This window comes from Oryx dammah, unplaced genomic scaffold (assembly GCF_014754425.2).
Source record: "Oryx dammah isolate SB20612 unplaced genomic scaffold, SCBI_Odam_1.1 HiC_scaffold_10, whole genome shotgun sequence".
NCBI lineage: Eukaryota > Metazoa > Chordata > Mammalia > Artiodactyla > Bovidae > Oryx > Oryx dammah.
The window spans coordinates 58,197,267-58,215,035 of NW_024070194.1; the positions used below are offsets into that span (position 1 = coordinate 58,197,267).

At 42.0% G+C, this 17,769-nt stretch overlaps 1 protein-coding gene across 14 annotated transcripts in view; it reads right to left on the reverse strand.

The window, feature by feature from the left end:
* Positions 1 to 17,769, reverse strand: part of KIAA1217 (KIAA1217 ortholog) — a 350,338-nt gene that overhangs the window by 302,773 nt on the left and 29,796 nt on the right. Inside the window, exon 1 of one of the 14 annotated variants that reach the window (XM_040248528.1) lies at positions 10,528 to 12,011. The exons of the other annotated variants lie outside the window; for them this stretch is intronic. The gene's annotated coding sequence lies outside the window, so the exon portion shown is untranslated. Of the gene's footprint in view, positions 1 to 10,527; positions 12,012 to 17,769 lie in introns of those variants that run through there. 14 annotated transcript variants of the gene reach the window in all.

Below are 17,769 nucleotides of genomic sequence, written 5' to 3' on the forward strand. Positions count from 1 at the left end.
CGATACCTGGTCAGATAACTAGATCCCATATGCCACAAATAAAGATCCTGTGTGCTACATCTGTGACCGGGTACAGCCAAATAAATAAGAAAATATTTAAACAAAGTGCTTTGGGAGATGTTTCATCTCACAGTTTCTACTGCTTCTGGGAATCGAACATCGGCTACCTGCCAGGGACTGGGGTAAGTACTTCTCACACTCTGCCTCTGATCTGTGCACCACCTGGCTGGGCTAGAGGTCTCAGCCCTTTTTTTTACAGATGCAGAAATAGGAACTTCCTCCGATTAAGGGACTTGCCCAAGACCACACAAATAGCAACTGGCAGAACCAGTTCCCAAACCTAAGTCTGTCCAACATCAAAGGCCAGATTCCTCCCACTTCCCAACAGTGCCTCACAGGAACAAGTACACACAAAATGAAAATGTGGGGCCATCCACCGCGGGAGTCAGGCAGGTTAGGGAGACAGGTGGGGGATGAAAAATAGGGAGTTGTGATGACTCCAGGGATTTGTACCCCCATCTTAATGAGGGCAGCTGCAACACAGTGCTAGTAGAAAATATTATAAAGGAATTTGAGCTCAGTGTTTACTGACTTTTTTCACCGTCTTAATTTAAGAAATTTGATTCAGAAGTAAAAACTCCTAATTCTACCAAGTTTTGGTGGCTTGTCACAATCTATAGAAGTCCTCGCCCAGGCCTGTCTGGAGAATCTGGCCCCAGGCCTGGTGCCTGGGACCCATACTTTTTCTGTACCAGGAATTTACCTATGAAAGTTGCCCAGTTTGTCCCTTCTAGTCCAGTGAGAACTTTTGCAATCACTTATAAAAATATTGGCAACAGGAGAGAGCATGTTTGCAGGATATTATGCAAAGGGTAGGGAGCCACATCGTTTTGTGAATGTTCATGTCTGAGAACCACTAGGCACTATTCTTCCACCGGGGTGAATTCTAAAGGTGTGTACATGGAGCACAGGTTTCAAAGGAAGGGATTTGATGGATGTAGGAGGCTTTCTTCCCCTAATGCCAGGAGGAAGGCTGCTTTCTAAGTGCATTCCTGACACACCAGCTCCAGGTTTGTCTTCAGAAAAACTGCTAACAAGTAGCCAAACTTGGATTACTTACTCCAAAGCCTGCAAGTTCTCCCTGGCCAATCCTTTAAGAGTAATGTTGAAATGGCAAAGAAGGTAGGAGGTGCAAAAGAGGAGGTGAGCCTACAGAGGCAAGAAGTAAATCATGCCCTGTGTGATTATGATTCCCTGTTTGGAAATTCACCCTCATGAAATGAACAGTACTTTTCATAGAGAACACTTTCCAATCCCAGGAAAATGCTGTAGGTTTGCGTTAGCAATGCTGGGTTCAAATCCCAGTTCAGTTGCCTAAAGAATTAACTAGGAGTTTGGGATTAACATATACACACTACTATATATAAAATAGATAACCAGGACTTCCCTGGTGGTCCAGTGGTTAGGACTTTGCCTTCCAATAAAGGGGGTGTGGGTGCAATCGCTGGTTGGGGAATTAAGATCCTACATACCGCAGGGTCAAAAAAGCAAAACAAAAAACCGACGCGATATTGTAACAAATTCAGTAAAGATTTTATATATGGTCCACATCAAAAAAATCTAAAAATATAAAATAGATAACCAACAAGGACCTAGTATATAGCACAGGGAACTCTACTCAATACTCTGTAATAACCTATATGGGAAAAGAATCTGAAAAAAATGGAATATGTACAACTGATTCACTCTGCTATACACGTGAAACTAACACAACAAGAACCCACCCGCAATGCAGGAGACCCAGGCTGGACCCCTGGGTGGGGCAGAGCCCTGGAGGAGGGAATGGCAACCTGCTCCAGTATTCTTGCCTGGTGGGCTATAGTCCATCTGGTCGCGGAGTCGGACACAACTTACTAACTAAACCAACACATATTCTAATATAAAATAAAAATTAAATGAAAGAAAAGAGAATCAACTGCCTAGATTCTTCTGAGCCTTGGTTTCCTTATTTACATGGACATTTATATGTAGGTTGGTAGGGTTTTTGAGAAGATTGTGAGATAACTTGTGTGAAAGTTTCAGCATAGAGTAGTAATTGTGAGTGTTGTTGTTGATATTCTGTTGCTAAGTTGTGTCTGACTCTTTGCAATCCCATGGACTGTAGCACGCCAGGCTCCTCTGTTCTCCACTATCTCCCGGAGTTTGCACAAATTCATGTCCATTGAGTCGGCGATGCTATCTAACCATTAGATGCTATCTAATAATTGTGGCCATTACAATGTACTTACTTGCAGTGGTTTGAATACATACAGGGAAAATTTTTATTGTATTATGTTGGCATGCGTAAAGGCGTTTTAGATTTGGATGTACACATCTTAAAAAGCCAGTGGTATTTAAAACTTGGAAGAAGAAAATTTTGTATTTACCACCTGATACCAAAGTTCATTCCATTTCTCTAATGATATTAAGAAAAAGTTCAATTAGGCTTAAAAGTGACCTGCCACCACCCTGAGGCTACAGTAATTATATTCTCTTTAATGGAATTGCTTAAATTACAGCTTTCCTTGTTTTGCACATCACAGCCACTATCCCGCTCTTTTCTCTATAAGCAGTAATTCCTCATTATTTCTTAGGTTAGCCAACTAGTGCCAGGCATACACTTCTTCACAAACTACCACGTGAAGAGGCACTTATTTTATACTGGTTCCCTTTTGCAAATATTTGTATTTTGTAGCAGAACTGTGATATTTTACCAAGCCAAAAAAGAATATATCCAGGAAAGAAGGTAAAGTTTCAAAAGAAGCTTTTGAGAAAGAGAAAGGTAGAAAAGTCTATTGATAATTACAGTGGAGATCTCTACTGATTTGTGTGAAAGGAACGAATACATCACTTGCGGTTTTAATGAACTCCAGGCATCTGAATTAAAAAGGAGCTGGAGTTTAAAATAATGACTCAAGCTTTCTTCAGTGATTTGGGAGCATAAAGAAATGTTATTTCTTTTCTTTTCAAAGGCAACCTCTGACAGGATGCCTTCTGTTCTCAACTTGTAAAACAAAAATCTTTTCAAATCTAGATATTCCAGATATTAAAACACAGATTTTTTTTTTCACCCTCACTGAGGAAACTGAATCATAGTTGTATAGTTACAGACTTAACAAAGCCTAAGCATCCTTTATCCCAAAAGGAACCCCGCTAACTGGAAAGGCGTGAAGGTTGGTTGTAAAGTATTTACATGTGAACAAGAAGTGAATGTTTTATATAATGGGTCAGATGATGACGTGATCAAGGGAAGGTGAACTTAGTGCTGTTGTTTGACAAGTTCGGGCAGCTTAAACATGTCTAATCCAAACACACCTGAGGTTCAGAACCCCAAAGAGCGTTTATTTAGGAAAGTGGGATCATGACCAGAATAAAATGGTTTAGGGAAGTGTCTGCTGGGAGTAAGACTTAGCCCTCCATCTTCAAGGGACAATGACATCAAAGTGCAAATCTTCTAGACTGGCACAGGAGATGGAGAAAGTCACTTCCCAGCCCACCTGGAATGGCTGGCTGCTTCTGGAAGAACATGGGCTTAGGCTCCAGGGGAGTATTATGCCCTCAGTAAAAATACAAACAGTGGAGAAGTCTAGAAGTTAAAAATAAAAGCTTCCATCCTCACCAGCCCATGTGTCCTTCTTTCTGATATAGGTGTCATTCTAGAAATGTTTAATGGAACGATAAGTACCCAAAAAATAAACATGGTTTTGGATCAGGCCTTTGAAAAATAAATAGGATCCCACTCTCTACATTGCTCTGTGAATAATATTGCTTACTTAATGTAATAAATTGTATTGCTCACTTAACATGGCTTGGTTACATGTCCACATCTGCACATCCAGTCTATTTCATTTACCGGCATGACTGCAGAGAACTGTATTATCTAAATGTACCGTAACTGACTCCCAAGCACTCATGTTGACAGAATAAATTGATAAGTCTTTTTGAGAGAAAATTGGGCAATAGTTTTCAATATGAGTAAGCCCTGTAAAAGAATAGTAGAAAACCAGTAATCTGACATCTAGGAATTTGTGTTTCAGATTTACTGACACCTGCACAGCAACACAGAAGGTCACAGCAGTGCTGTTCATAACAGGGAAAGAAAAGAGAAATAATCAAAACAGCAATTAAAAAGGGTCAAGTTAATAGATTATAGGGTCACTACTTTAATTGCTCTGAGGAGAGACTAGCTCTAAATCAGTCTGGGCTCTTCTCACCATTGTAAACACAAACATACATTCCCCAAAGAAGAAATTTAAAATGGTCCTTTATGAAAAACCTAGACAGCATATTAAAAAGCAAAGATATCACTTTACCAACATAGGTCCATACAGTCAAAGCTATGGTTTTTCCAGTAGTCACGTACAGATCTTAGGGTTGGACCATAAAGAGGCCTGAGTGCCACAGAATTGATGCTTTCAAACTGTGGTGCTGGAGTAGACTCTGAAACTCCCTTGGACAGCAAGGAGATCAAACCAGTCAATCATAAAGGAAATCAACCCTGAATATTTATTGGAAGGACTGATGCTGAAGCTGAAGCTCCAAGACTCTGGCCAAGAGTACTGATGCAAAGAGCCGACTTACTAGAAAAGACCCTGATGCTGGAAAAGATTGAGGGCAGGAGGAGAAAAGACGACAGAGGACAAGACGGTTGGATAGCATCACTGACTGAACAGACATGAGTCTGAGCAAACTCCAGGAATTAGTGAAGGACAGGGAAGCCTGGTGTGCTGCAGTTCTCGGAGTCGCAGTCTAGGACACAACTTAGAGACTGAACAACAAGTCAACTGGCTAGAATTGCTGTCTCCTGCAGTCTTAAAACTTACCTGAAAATGGACTCAAATAAAGTTACAGTCAAAGGTGAAGGAAGCCCATGCAAACTTTCCTGCTGCAAAATTCAAAAATCAATGAAAAAAGAAAAGTCTCTGTGCACCTGCAGGCTGGAGGCACATTTACCTGACTAACGACTCCTGCGATTTGACATTCATGAGACATTCTCAGGGGTGTTTACAAACATCCTTAATGTCAAAGGCGGAAAATTACCAAGGGTTCCTCCGAACCCATTTCCCCAGCTATTCCAAAAAGCGTGTGTGGCCGCACCCTACTTTCCTTCTGAGTGGTAGGTAGTAATGCCAAAGAAAGGCCCTTCTAGAAAGTTCACAGTGCTCACTGTGGATCGATAAAAGCGCCTCTCAATAGGGTCTTGGCCATCCATCCTGTGCATCTGAGCAGAGTGCAGAGCAGGGCAGACAGGCAGGGAGGGACCACAGCTCGGAGGACAGCGCCACCATGGAGTTTATGGAGACTGACATGAGCATCTGCATTTGTGAACACTGGTAAAAATGCTGGTGGGAACTCCATTATCACTTCTGTTGCTTAATCTATTTTATTAATTTTCTTTTGTTTTTTTTTAATTCAGTGATTAATAGTTTTTAACACAAACTTCTTTGTTTAGATATTTATTTATTGGCTGTACCATGAGCCACATGGGATCTTAGCTCCCCAACCATTTTGGGGGTAATTCTTCTGACCATTGTAAACATAGGCACACACACTCTTTCCCCAGAAGAAGAAATTGAAAATGGTCCTCTATAAGTGGATCATGCATCGGCAGCGTAGAATCTTAACCACTGGACCACCAGGGAAGTTCACCTCTGTTACTTAATCTTGAGCAACTTGGCAGGGGTGGAACTGAAGAGAATCATGTGTGAGGGGAAGACACAAGCTAGAATTCTAGGGCTCTGCTGCTGCTGCTGCTGCTGCTAAGTCGCTTCAGTCGTGTCCGACTCTGTGCGACCCCATAGACGGCAGCCCACCAGGCTCCTCCGTCCCTGGGATTCTCCAGGCAAGAACACTGGAGTGGGTTGCCATTTCCTTCTCCAATGCATGAAAGGGAAAAGTGAAAGTGAAGTTGCTCAGTCGTGTCTGACTTAGCGACCCCATGGACTGCAGCCCCTCAGGCTCCTCCGTCCGTGGGATTTTCCAGGCAAGAGTACTGGAGTGGGGTGCCATTGCCTTCTCCGTCTAGGGCTCTAAGAGGCCACAAAAGCTATCACCTACCCTTAACCTTGGACAGACTGTACTCATGTCATCACATAAAGTCACTCTCCTTTCTGTAAGATCTCTAGAAAAAGATTTCTCCAAACATGTAATAGTTTACATTTACTCTTGTCATTCACACAAAGGAGCAGTTCAGAACTGTTCCTGCTGCCTATAAAAGGACGCAAAAGCAGCAGAACTTCCTGTCACCCCAGTCTCCACCTTTTGTTCCTCTCTGGTCCCTCCCTAAGGTCCTCCAGAATTCCATCTTTTTTTTTTAACTTTTTATTTTGCATTGGGGTATGCTGTTGAGTTGCTAAGTTGTGTCCAACTCTTTGCAGCTCCAAGGACTATGGCCTGCCAGGCTCCTCTGTCCATGGGATTTCCCAGGCAAGAATACTAGAGTGGGTTGCCACGCCCTCCTCCAGGCAGATGCATTTCTTACATCTCCTGCACTGGTAAGTGGGTCCTTAACCACTACTGCCACCTGGGAAGCCCATGTGCTGTGGGGCAACTAAGCCTATATGTTGCAACTACTGAGCCCGGGAGCCCCAGCTAGAGAGTAACCCTAACTTGAGAGAAGCCCTTGTACCTAAATTAAGACCTAAAGCAGCCACAAATAAATAAACATTAAAAAAAAAATCCTAAACTCGAGTTCCTGAGGAACGTTTGCTTTCACCAAATTATGTTTCTCCAGCTTAAAAAAAGTTAAGGAAAGAAAACTGAGAGGCAGGAAGGCCCTGCCCAGTCCACCTGCTGGTCCCTTCTCAGGCTCACATTGAAGAGAAGAGCAACATCTCCTCGGGTGCTGCCATTTTCCAGGAGGACTTTTTTTTTAAATAAACAGATTTTTGAAAACAACTTCCCATCAGGTTCAAAACAGGAGTGTTTCTGACAAACTGAAGTTGATGAATAGCAAGGACCCAGGTCTGAGCCTAAGTAGCTTCTGGAAAACATCTTCCTTCTTATTTAGAAGAGCTTCACGCACGCCTCTTCCAAAGAAAGTCCTAGTTCCACATCCTGAACTGCTAGTTTGCAGTGTCTTTCTTTCCGAAGAAACAATTCTCAAAATCTTTTTTAAAAGAATACTACAACACAGTTGACCTCTGAACAACAGGAGTTTGAACCGGGTCAGTCCGTGGAATTTTTTCAATAAATACTGTATAGGTACTGTAAATGTGGGGCTTCCCTGTGGCTCATTAGGTAAAGAATCTACCTCCGATGCATTAGACACAGGAGCCGTGGGTTTGATCCCTGGGATGGGAAGATCCTCTGGAGAAGGAAATGGCAATCCACTCCAGTATTCCTGCCTGGAGAATCCCATGGACAGAGGAGCTTGGCAGTTTACAGTCCATAGGGCTGCAAAGACTTGGACACGACTGAACCGACTGTAAATGTACTTTCTCTTCCTTACGATTTTTTCCTCCAGTTTATTTTATTGAAGATACACTTATAAATAAATATAACATACAAAACGTGTTAATCGATGGTTTATGTCACCTGTAAGGCTTCGTCACCTGGAACTAGCAGTAGTAGTAGCCCTTACTAGTAGTAGATAAATTTTAGGAGAATCAAAAGTTATACGTGGATTTTATACCTGCACCGTTCAAGGGTCAACTGTAATGAAAGATCACAACTCCTTGTCCTAAGAGGTTTTTAAAATTCAGACGTTACATCTTATTTGTAATATGCATAGACCTAGGTATGTTCTTCAGCAGGAAATCTCACTACTACTAGTAAGTGATGGAGGCAAGATTTGCATCCAGGTAACCTGGGCCTTGAATCCCTGTGTTCAGTCCCTGTGATTCAATAAATCTTTACTAAACCCTGATGGGTGCAAAACATGTTTCTAGATGCAATCACTACTTATGAATCAGCAGATAATCTCTGAGCAACATAACAATTAAGTGTAATAAAAAGCTTAATGGACTTCTAAAACAGGGTCTGTGGATCAAATAAAAGAAAATTAGAATATTCATTAGTGACTCGGAACCTATGTGGAATTCGGCACCCTGTGGCTGTTTGATTTCATGACTGGTTTCTCGAAACTTTGAATGAAATCCATCTTTGCCTGCAGACTCTGTGCTTGAGATAATCAGAGCTTTGCCCAGGGTCCCAAACTAGAGTCGGGCACCATACAGTCTGCTGCCGTTCAGATGATCACTTTTAGTGAAGAATCTAGGACAGAATAATTCTGCCCTCGGAAGCTCAGAGATCAGAATGCTTTTAGGATTCCTCTCGATGACCCTACCACCACTCCTGCTAAGAACGTTCTTCTGGGAGTGGGGAACCCCAACAATTTTGAACAGCCTGAGGTGGACAACTTGGAAACATCAGAGCAGTCATTAGGAAAACTCTGGAACTAAGAGAGTGTTTTCTCTGGCTGAAAACTCTGCTGTTAAAAATAACACAATGAAAAACATATTTGTCTCTGACACACAACGGATGTAGAATATAATTATGGACTGTTTTGGTCTGGGAGGGAGGTGCCAAGGTCTAGAATACAAAAGAGAAAAGACAGTGTGTCTGACTCTGGCTCCCTGCGGCTGTTCCCACAACCTCCTGGTGACTTAGTTTCTTGCTCAGGTAATAACAAAACTCGACTCTTCTTGCAGGGCCCAGAAACATCGCAAGCAGGTAAGAGTCAACCCTGTAAGTCTTTGAAGGGAGAAGCTCTATCAATAGCTGACAGGAAAAAGTAGAATAATATCACTTCTCTCTAGCCTGTCTAGAAAAAGTGCCACAAATATAATTAATGTAAAAACATGAATATCCCAGCTCCTTTGACACACTTACCATTTTGTATTTTAATTACTTTATAACAGAAATAATAGTTGCCTCAGGGAGTCATTTTGGGAACCCATTAATGGTTTTTGTTTTTTTTTTAGAGATCTCTAAAAGGAGGGGAAAAAATAGCAGGAAATGTAGAAGGACAGCTTATGTTATATATTTCAGTATCTCTCTGAGCCACGGTTTCTTCATCTGTAAAGTGGGAATTAAAAGAGTGGACTAATCTCACTGGGCTGTTACAGTGATAAGGTGAAGTGAAACATGAAACCCTGTTACCAACAGTTCAGGACCACAGAAGTAGTAAATAAAAATACCCGCAATTCGTGGAGCGTGCATTCTGAGAACTGTGCCACATGTACGTTGCCCTCACCACACCACTCCCATCTTAGGGAGGAGAAAATTGAGGCTTAAGGACATGAATTTACTTTCCTAAAGTGACACAGGTAGGAGATAGATTCAACACCCAGGTGTTCTGATGTTAGGGACAGAGTTCGAATTGCTTTTCTGCAGTTACTGGGGTGGTCACCCAACAATTTCATATGAATATCAATGCTGGAGTTAATTCACATAATTGGATGGCCAAATTTCAGGAGGCTTTCTCAAATATGCTAAATCCTGTCCACGTGCTCCTAAATAGTTTTGCTTTCAAAAGCCCAGATTTCCATTTCACAGGTATCTTTAGTCTTAACGCTGTGTTTTCACCTTATGCAGTGCATGAAAGAGAAAAATAAATGATTTTCATTGCCTTTTAAGCTTGGTGTACCTAACTATTCACATGGCAGCCTGACGCCCCCAAGCTAACCCCTTTAATTCAACTTCGCAGACACACGGCTACCTTCGATTGTTATCACACCCATATCGCTGGCAAGACTGTTTATTCAGGCTTGCTAGTAACTGATGCAAGCAGAAAACCTCGTACCACCAAAGTGAGGTTTCCTTCTGAAAGCACGCTTTAAAAACTAGTTTTATCAACCATTCCCCCCACCCTAGAAGCCTTTATCTGTCTTAGAATTTACAATTCCTGCTTCCTCCATGCCCAGAAACCCTGATATCTCAAACAGGATATTTTTCTAGTCTTGTAAAATGCTGCTGTGAGAAAAATACACAGACACACTTAAATCAAACTGTACAACACAACATTGTAAAGCAATTATCCTCCAATTTTAAAAGAAAAAAAAGTATAAGTTTCATAAACCTAGTTCTATATGATTCCATAGGTTGTATTTTGGGCATTTTGCAACTTGAAAACACAAAAATACACATAGTCCCAATTTCAGGTCTGTTCTAAGAGTTAAAGAAAAAAAAAGAGAGAGCAAGAACCCGACATCTGGGAATAATCCACAAATATATATAATATCTCAGTTCCCAGATCGTCCTTCTAACCCTTATCTAGGCATTTTTTACAGCATTATTCACAGGGCAGAATCAGCATAATGCATAATGCATCACTTGTTTTTCAGCTCTATTCAAAAATCTCAGTTCATTCAATAAAAAGCCTTGAAAAACAGCCCCTGAAGCAGGAACACTCGAACATTCGGTGTGGGAAAGCCAAGCTTATTGATTCAGTGCTTCCTGCCAAGAGAACAATGCAGAGAAACAGACCTCACAATGTTTCCAGATAATTTTCTGCGAGAACTCGGAAGAAACAGAATCCAGATTTACCTGTACCTGGAGCTCCACAGGTGAAACGGCAGTTTTAGCAGAAAATCTAACTCAGCTTCTGGAAGTTCTCGTCTCTAGTGGACTCCGGAGTCATCTCCTGAGCTGTCAGGTAAACCCCCCTCCATGTCTCTATGGTTTTCTTTCACAGTTTTTCCCAGTGAAACTCTTTTGTCATTTGCATAACAGCTACTTCCAGCCTATAGGACTTTTTGAGTAGCTACTTGTTAAATTGGCTGTCTTGACATGCTCTTTCAAGCATGACATCATAAATCTCCACGGAAACCCTAACCCCACCTGCCTGCGGGCCAACGTTACCTGTCGGGTGAAGACTTAAACAGTCCTCTGAAATTGTTCATTAATGAAACCTTTTTAGGGGCTTTGGATCTCTGCACGGTATAATTTGTGCTGTTGGCAGAAACCTCGCCAAGAATGATGGCTTCGTTTTTCAAAGCCTGAGCTGTTTTGCAGAAAACAATGATCAAAATTATAGGCATCCGTTAATCTGCCCCTCCCTGTCTAACAATGCTCTTAAGCAGTTGAAGAAAAGCCTACAGTGGTCCATGCGCCTCTCTCTGCAGGATAAAATTACTCTGAAAACTTAGTTTTGAAAAACCTTCTATGAATACTCCTAAGGCTTTTTCACTCGATTCTCCAGCAACCCCCTTCCTGCTTTTTACCAGCAAAACTTGCAGAACAGGTTCTTTGCTGGAATGTGAGTGTGTGTATGTGTGTGCGCATTTTCTCTTGGCCTCTGTGTTTGTAGAGGTGGTAGGAGAAGCTGTTGAGAATTTTTTTTAACTCCTTCCTAACAGACTCACAGCTTTTGTACTTTTGTCCTGGCTTATACATGTTACCGCGAAAGCGCTGAAGTTCGCGTTCCTGACTTTCCTGGGAAAGGGTCAACAGGTTGTTTGATATTGACTCCTCCTTTCTCTTATTCATTCTGTACCATCCCTGATTTTACGGAATCCCCAATGTTGGTCTAAAGCTTGGGACGAATTTCTGCCAAATTTAGTGATACTGGGCTCAGCACCCTTTCTTCTTGCTTCTCAATTTACCCCAGACACACCTCAAACCCCCAAGTCAAAAACCGATGACGCCGAGGTATCAGAAAGGTTTCAGTGGGAGTTGCTCCAACACTGTGAGCCTTTACAATGATGTCAAACTTCTGGCAAATGCCATCACGGAAAATTCTTCAGGGGGCTCAGCAGGGAGCTGGGATGCACCTGAAGACAGCTCCCAGCAGAATCGACTATAACACCGCAGGGTGCTGGGAGAGGCAGGGGCCAAGCGGGCAGCCTGCTCCCATTTGCCACAGATCCTGCTGCAAACTGCAACCAGCTTCAACAGATCTATCCTTAAAGGTCAGAGAGCAAGTACTAACCCCCACACCGTGCTGAAGCTGATCAGGTTATTTACAGAGAGGGCGGTAACAGGTTAAAACACCATCTTTGCAAACTCAGACTGGCTCTTTGCATGGAAGGAACAATAGATGCCTGGGGTCCCAGCCCTGACTCTTCTGAGAGTTGGCATCGCCATCATTCACTGTCCATAGATGAGACACTACCTTCCAAGAGAACAGAGAACTATGCTGGTTTAATATAGCAGCCTGAGTTGGAACACTCCTTGAAGGCAGGATGATGTCCGAGATTCAATTACTGCCTCTGCGAGATGAAACCACAGCCAGATGAAGCCCAGGCCTGCGCTTTACCCAGTGAGCAACAAACAATGAAGGAAAAAAAAATAAATAACCAAATCAAGGCTCTGTTCGGTGAGATCCAAGATGACGTGGAGGCTCTATTCAATGATGGTTATTCCTTTAGAGTTCCATTAGGGAGAGGAGCATGGGCAAGTTGATGCGGCAGTCAGAAGGCTTTGCAGTTCAGTTCAGTTCAGTCGCTCAGTCGTGTCCGACTCTTTGCGACCCCAATGAATCGCAGCACGCCAGGCCTCCCTGTCCATCACCAACTCCCGGAGTTCACTCAGACTCACGTCCATCGAGTCAGTGATGCCATCCAGCTGTCTCATCCTCTGTCATCCCCTTCTCCTCCTGCCCCCAATCCTTCCCAGCATCAGAGTCTTTTCCAATGAGTCAACTCTTCACATGATATGTCCAAAGTACTGGAGTTTCAGCTTCAGCATCATTCCTTCCAAAGAAATCCCAGGGCTGATCTCCTTCAGAATGGACTGGCTGGATCTCCTTGCAGTCCAAAGGACTCTCAACAGTCTTCTCCAACACCACAGTTCAAAAGCATCAATTTTAAATTTGGCCAGATCTTCCCTTTGGGTTATTTAGAAAATGACAATATCTCAGCTTTTACTTACTGAGTTCGAGCTTGGAAAAGAGAGGGATAAAGTCAGAATCTGAAAGTCAAGCAAGTGGAGACAGTCCCACAAACAACTCAGATGTGGAAGCAACTTGATGAATGCATTCATTCCTCTCTGACAGAAGACTTTGTAACCAACGAAGACATCATTATGATATGTGACAGTCTTGAACTATATGGAGCAGGGAAAGTTTTGAGCAGTAATCCTAGCAATTAGGATAACAGATGGGAGGGCCAGGCAGAAATGCCAAGATTTGCTGAGAGATGAACAGTCTAGTACTGTTTTTTCCTACCATACCCCAAATGGGGAAACCATCAAGCAGGACCAGGTTTTAATGGCACTGCGACCTGCCTGCTTACCTGATGGCAACTCAGCACCACACTAACCAAGTCAGAGTTCAAAATATGCAAGTCTATGGGCTATTTTGTCTTTACCATCTGAGCCACCAGGGAAGTGCTTTCACATGGGCTATTTTGTTTCTAAATTTAGCAACATTTTAGGTATCCATGATGGACATGGATGGCAAACACCCGGCAAATAAATTCTTTCTCTTGAATTTCTTCCCTCTAACCTATTTTAGGGACTTCCCTGGTGGTCTAATGGCTAAGAATCCACACTCTCAATGCAGGGGGCCCAGGTTCAATCGTTGCTAAGGGAACTAGATTCCATAGGCCGCAACTAAGAGCTCGCATGCTACAACTAAAGATTCCGCATGGCAGAACAAAGACTGAAGATCCTGGGTGCCACAACTAAGACCTGGTACAGCCAAAAAACTAAATTAGAAAACCTACTTTATAACAAACATAGAAAACTACTCACTGAAAAAGTTAATGAAATGACAGGAATAAAATAACTGGAAAGATCTTGGCTTTCACCACTGATGGCCTCAACTTTTGTTTCTTCAAAACATGAGTTAGAAGTTGTCATGGAGAAAAGGAATACCACATTGAGTAGGAAAAAAATAGCACTTTTATAATAAAAATAACCAACCGTCATGTCATTTAATCCTCATAACAGGAGTATGATGCAAGCATGATTAATATCCTCATGTTGCAAGAGGGAAAAGTAAGCCTCAGAGAGGTTAGGTAATTTGAGTTGTAGTTACTAAGCGTTGGAATCTAGGTTGGAATCCAGGCAGGACCAATTTAAATCCAAAGCTCGCGTGCTTAACCACTAGGCACCGCTTGTAGTAGTAGCGCAGTGTTAATTGCTCAGTCGTGTCCGACTCTTTGCAACCCCATGGACTGTCCCACCAGGCTCCTCTGTCCATGTAAGAATACTGGTGGGGGTAGCCATCCCCTTCTCCAGGGGATCTTCCTGACCCAGGGATCGAATCCATATCTCCTGCATTGCTGGCAGATTCTTTACTTTGTGAGCCACCAGGGAAGCCCAGGAACTACTATCTGTAGTTTAATAAAGTTGCTTATAATTGACATGACACATAAAATTTCTAGAAGAGAACATGGGCAAGACACTCTGACAAAAATTGTAGCAATATTTTCTTAGATCAGTCTCCCAAGGTAAAAGAAATAAAAGCAAAAATAAACGGGAAACTTACAAGCTTTTGCACAGCAAAGGAAACCATAAACAAAACAAAAAGACAACTTACAGATGGGGAGGAAATATTTGTATATTATGTGACCAACAAGGGCTTAATTTCCAATATATACAAAAAGCTCATACAACTCAGTATCAAAAAACACAAACAATTTAATTAAAAAATATGCACAAGACCTAAATAGACACTTTCCCCAAAGAAGGCATGCAGAGGTCCAATAGGCACGTGAAAAGATGCTCCATATTGTTAATCCTCACACTGGTCAGAATGGCCATCATTAAAAAGTCTATAAATAACAAATACTGGAGAGGGTGTGGAGAAAAGGGAACTGTTGGTGAAAATGTAAACTGGTGCAGCCATTGTGGAAAACAGCATGGAGGTTCCTTAAATAATGAAAAACAGAGTTACCATACACTCCAGCAATTCCATTCCTGGGCAAATATTTGGAAAAGATGAAAACACTAATTTGAAAAGATACATGCACCCCAATGTTCATAGCAGCACTATTTACAATAGCCAAAACAAAGAAGCACTCTAAATGTCCATCAATAGATGAGTGGATAATAAAGAAGATGTGGTGTATGTAGACACACACACACACAAATATTACCCAGCCATGAAGAACAATGAAAATTTTGCTGTTTGCATCAACACGAATGGGCCTAGAGATTATCATACCAGAGAGAGAAAGATAATTGTATGAAATGTCTTATGTGTAGAATCTATACAATAACACAAATGAACTTACTTACAAAACAGAAATAAGAACTTCCCTGGTGGTCCAGAGGTTAAAAACCTGCCTTGCAATGCAAGGGACATCAGTTTGATCCCTAGTCTGGGAACTAAGATCCGGAGCAACTAAGCCCAAGCACTGCAACTACTGAGCCCAAGGGCCACAAGTAGAGAGCCCATGCACCTCAATTAAGACCTGAGGTGGCCAAATTAATTAACTAAATATTAAAAAACAGAAACAGACTCACAGACACAGAAAACAAACTTATGATTAACAAAGAGGAAGAGGGAAGAGATAAATTAGGAGTATGAGATTAACATATATTCACTACTATCTATAAAACAGATAAACAAGGTACTACTATATAGCATAGGGAACTGTATTCATGAGCTTGTAATAACCTATAACAGAAAACAATCTAAAAAAAAAAAAATATATATATATATGCATGTGTGTGTGTGTGTGTGAAAGTAGCTCAGTGGTGTTCGACTCTTTGCAATCCCATGGACTGTCCCTGGAATTCTCCAGGCCAGAACACTGGAGTGGGTAGCCTTTCCCTTCTCCAGGGGATCTTCCCAACCCAGTGATTGAACCCAGGTCTCCGGCATTACAGGTGGATTCTTTACCAGCTGAGTCACAAGGGAAGCCCATATATATGCATACTTATAGCTAAATCCCTTTGCTGTAAACCAGAAACTAACACAACATTGCAAATTGACTATACTCCAATAAAACATTTTCTGGTAATTGGAGATATTAAATAGTAACTAGACTAAGCTATGCTGAAAAGATTTATTTAGCAGACAAGTCTGAAAATATATTCAGCCATCCCTTGGTATCCACCAGGGACTGGGTTCTAGGACCTCTGTGGGTATCAAAATCTGCAAATACTCAAGTGCCTTCTATAAAATGGTGTAGTACAGTCAGCCTGCTATATCCACAGATTCAGAACCCACAGATACGTCATGTTAAGCATACTGGATTGTAAAGGGCAACACAGACTCTCTGCACCTCCTCCCATATATACCAAGTCGACAGCTGGTATGGGGGCTGGAAGAGTCTGCAGTGCAACACTCCATCAGCACAGCAACATCAGTGGAGCGGCAGTATTTGTTTAGCTGTAGGCTGTGTGCAGGCAAGGACTTCACGGAGCAGGATTAACGTGTGACAGCTCATAACCCCAGGACAAACAGAACCGCTACAAGACAGATAAGGCTCAAGAAACAGCAGACTCTCAAGAAATGTCTTCCACCTGAAGTTCTGGTGTACAGAAAAACTGACAAATGTTAAGAAGAGTAAAACCAGGATACATGTTGTAAGTCCACAGCACACTATAATAAGTGTCACCAAATGCATAAGAGTACTTGGGTTTTTGAATGAAAACAATGGAAACCAACTGTGCTGATTCCCTAATGCTAAGTCCTTGATCTCTAGCTCTGTTTCTGTTTGTACATGTTGTTTGCTTTAGAAGTTATCCATTCACATTCAGTCAGCTTTTTCTACAATGCTGAGGCGATGGTTAATTTTAGGTGTCAACTGTGACACTCAGCCGTTTGGTCAAACAAGTCTAGATGTTACTGTGATGGTATTTTGGGACATTTAAGTCGGGCTTCCTTGGTGGAACAGTGGCAAAGATTCTGCCTGCAATGCAAGAGCCACAGGGAGGTGTGGGTTCAATCCCCGGTTTGGGAAATCACCCAGCGGAGGGTATGGCAACCCACTCCAGCATTCTTGCTTGGAGAATCCATGGACAGAGGAACCAGTGGGCTACAGTTTATGGGGTCACAAAGAATTGGACACGACTGAAGCAACCTAGCACACAGGCACACAACATTTAAGCCAGCTTACTTTGAGTCAAGCAGATTACCCTCCACAATGCGGGTGGGCCTCATCCAAAGAGAGTTTCTGAAAAAGGAATTCTCTCAAGATAGTAACATAGAAACCCTGCCTGAGTTTCCAGCCAGCAGATCTGGACTCAAGGTGGCAACATTAACTCATACCTGAATCTCCAACCTCCCGGCAGACTTCAAATTCACCACTCCCTACAAAAGTGTGAGCCAAGACCTTAGGCTGAATCAATTTCTCACTCATGCTCATTCTTGTTCTCACTCTAACCTATGGTTCAGTTTCTCTGCAAAACCCTGACTACCAGCGCAGGTGCTGCCAATGCGCTTCTGTCCAGTCTTGTTTTTCTGGCTCAGGCTCTGGTCCTCTCCTGTCTCCAATTGTCTGACAGTCATTTTCACTTGGAGCTCCTACCATCATGTCAAATGCAGCTTGTCAAGACTAAAGCCTGAGTAACCATTTGATATTAGTGAGCATAAATGGTATTTAATAAAGAAGAATAGACATATTTCCTACCAAATTAAGATGAAGGAATATAATCAAGTCTATCAGTTATGACACTAGATATCAAAGAACTTTAAAAGGAATTTTTCTATTAAAAATAAAGACTGATGATATATTAGGCTAAAATTGCAAGCCAAAAAAAAAAAAAAGGCAAGCTACGTTTTAGGTGGTTTCCAATATATACTCAGATTAATAAAATTTGAAAACAGATGGGTAAAACATACCACCTGCTAAGTCGCTTCAGTCGTGTCCGACTCTGTGCAACCCCATAGAT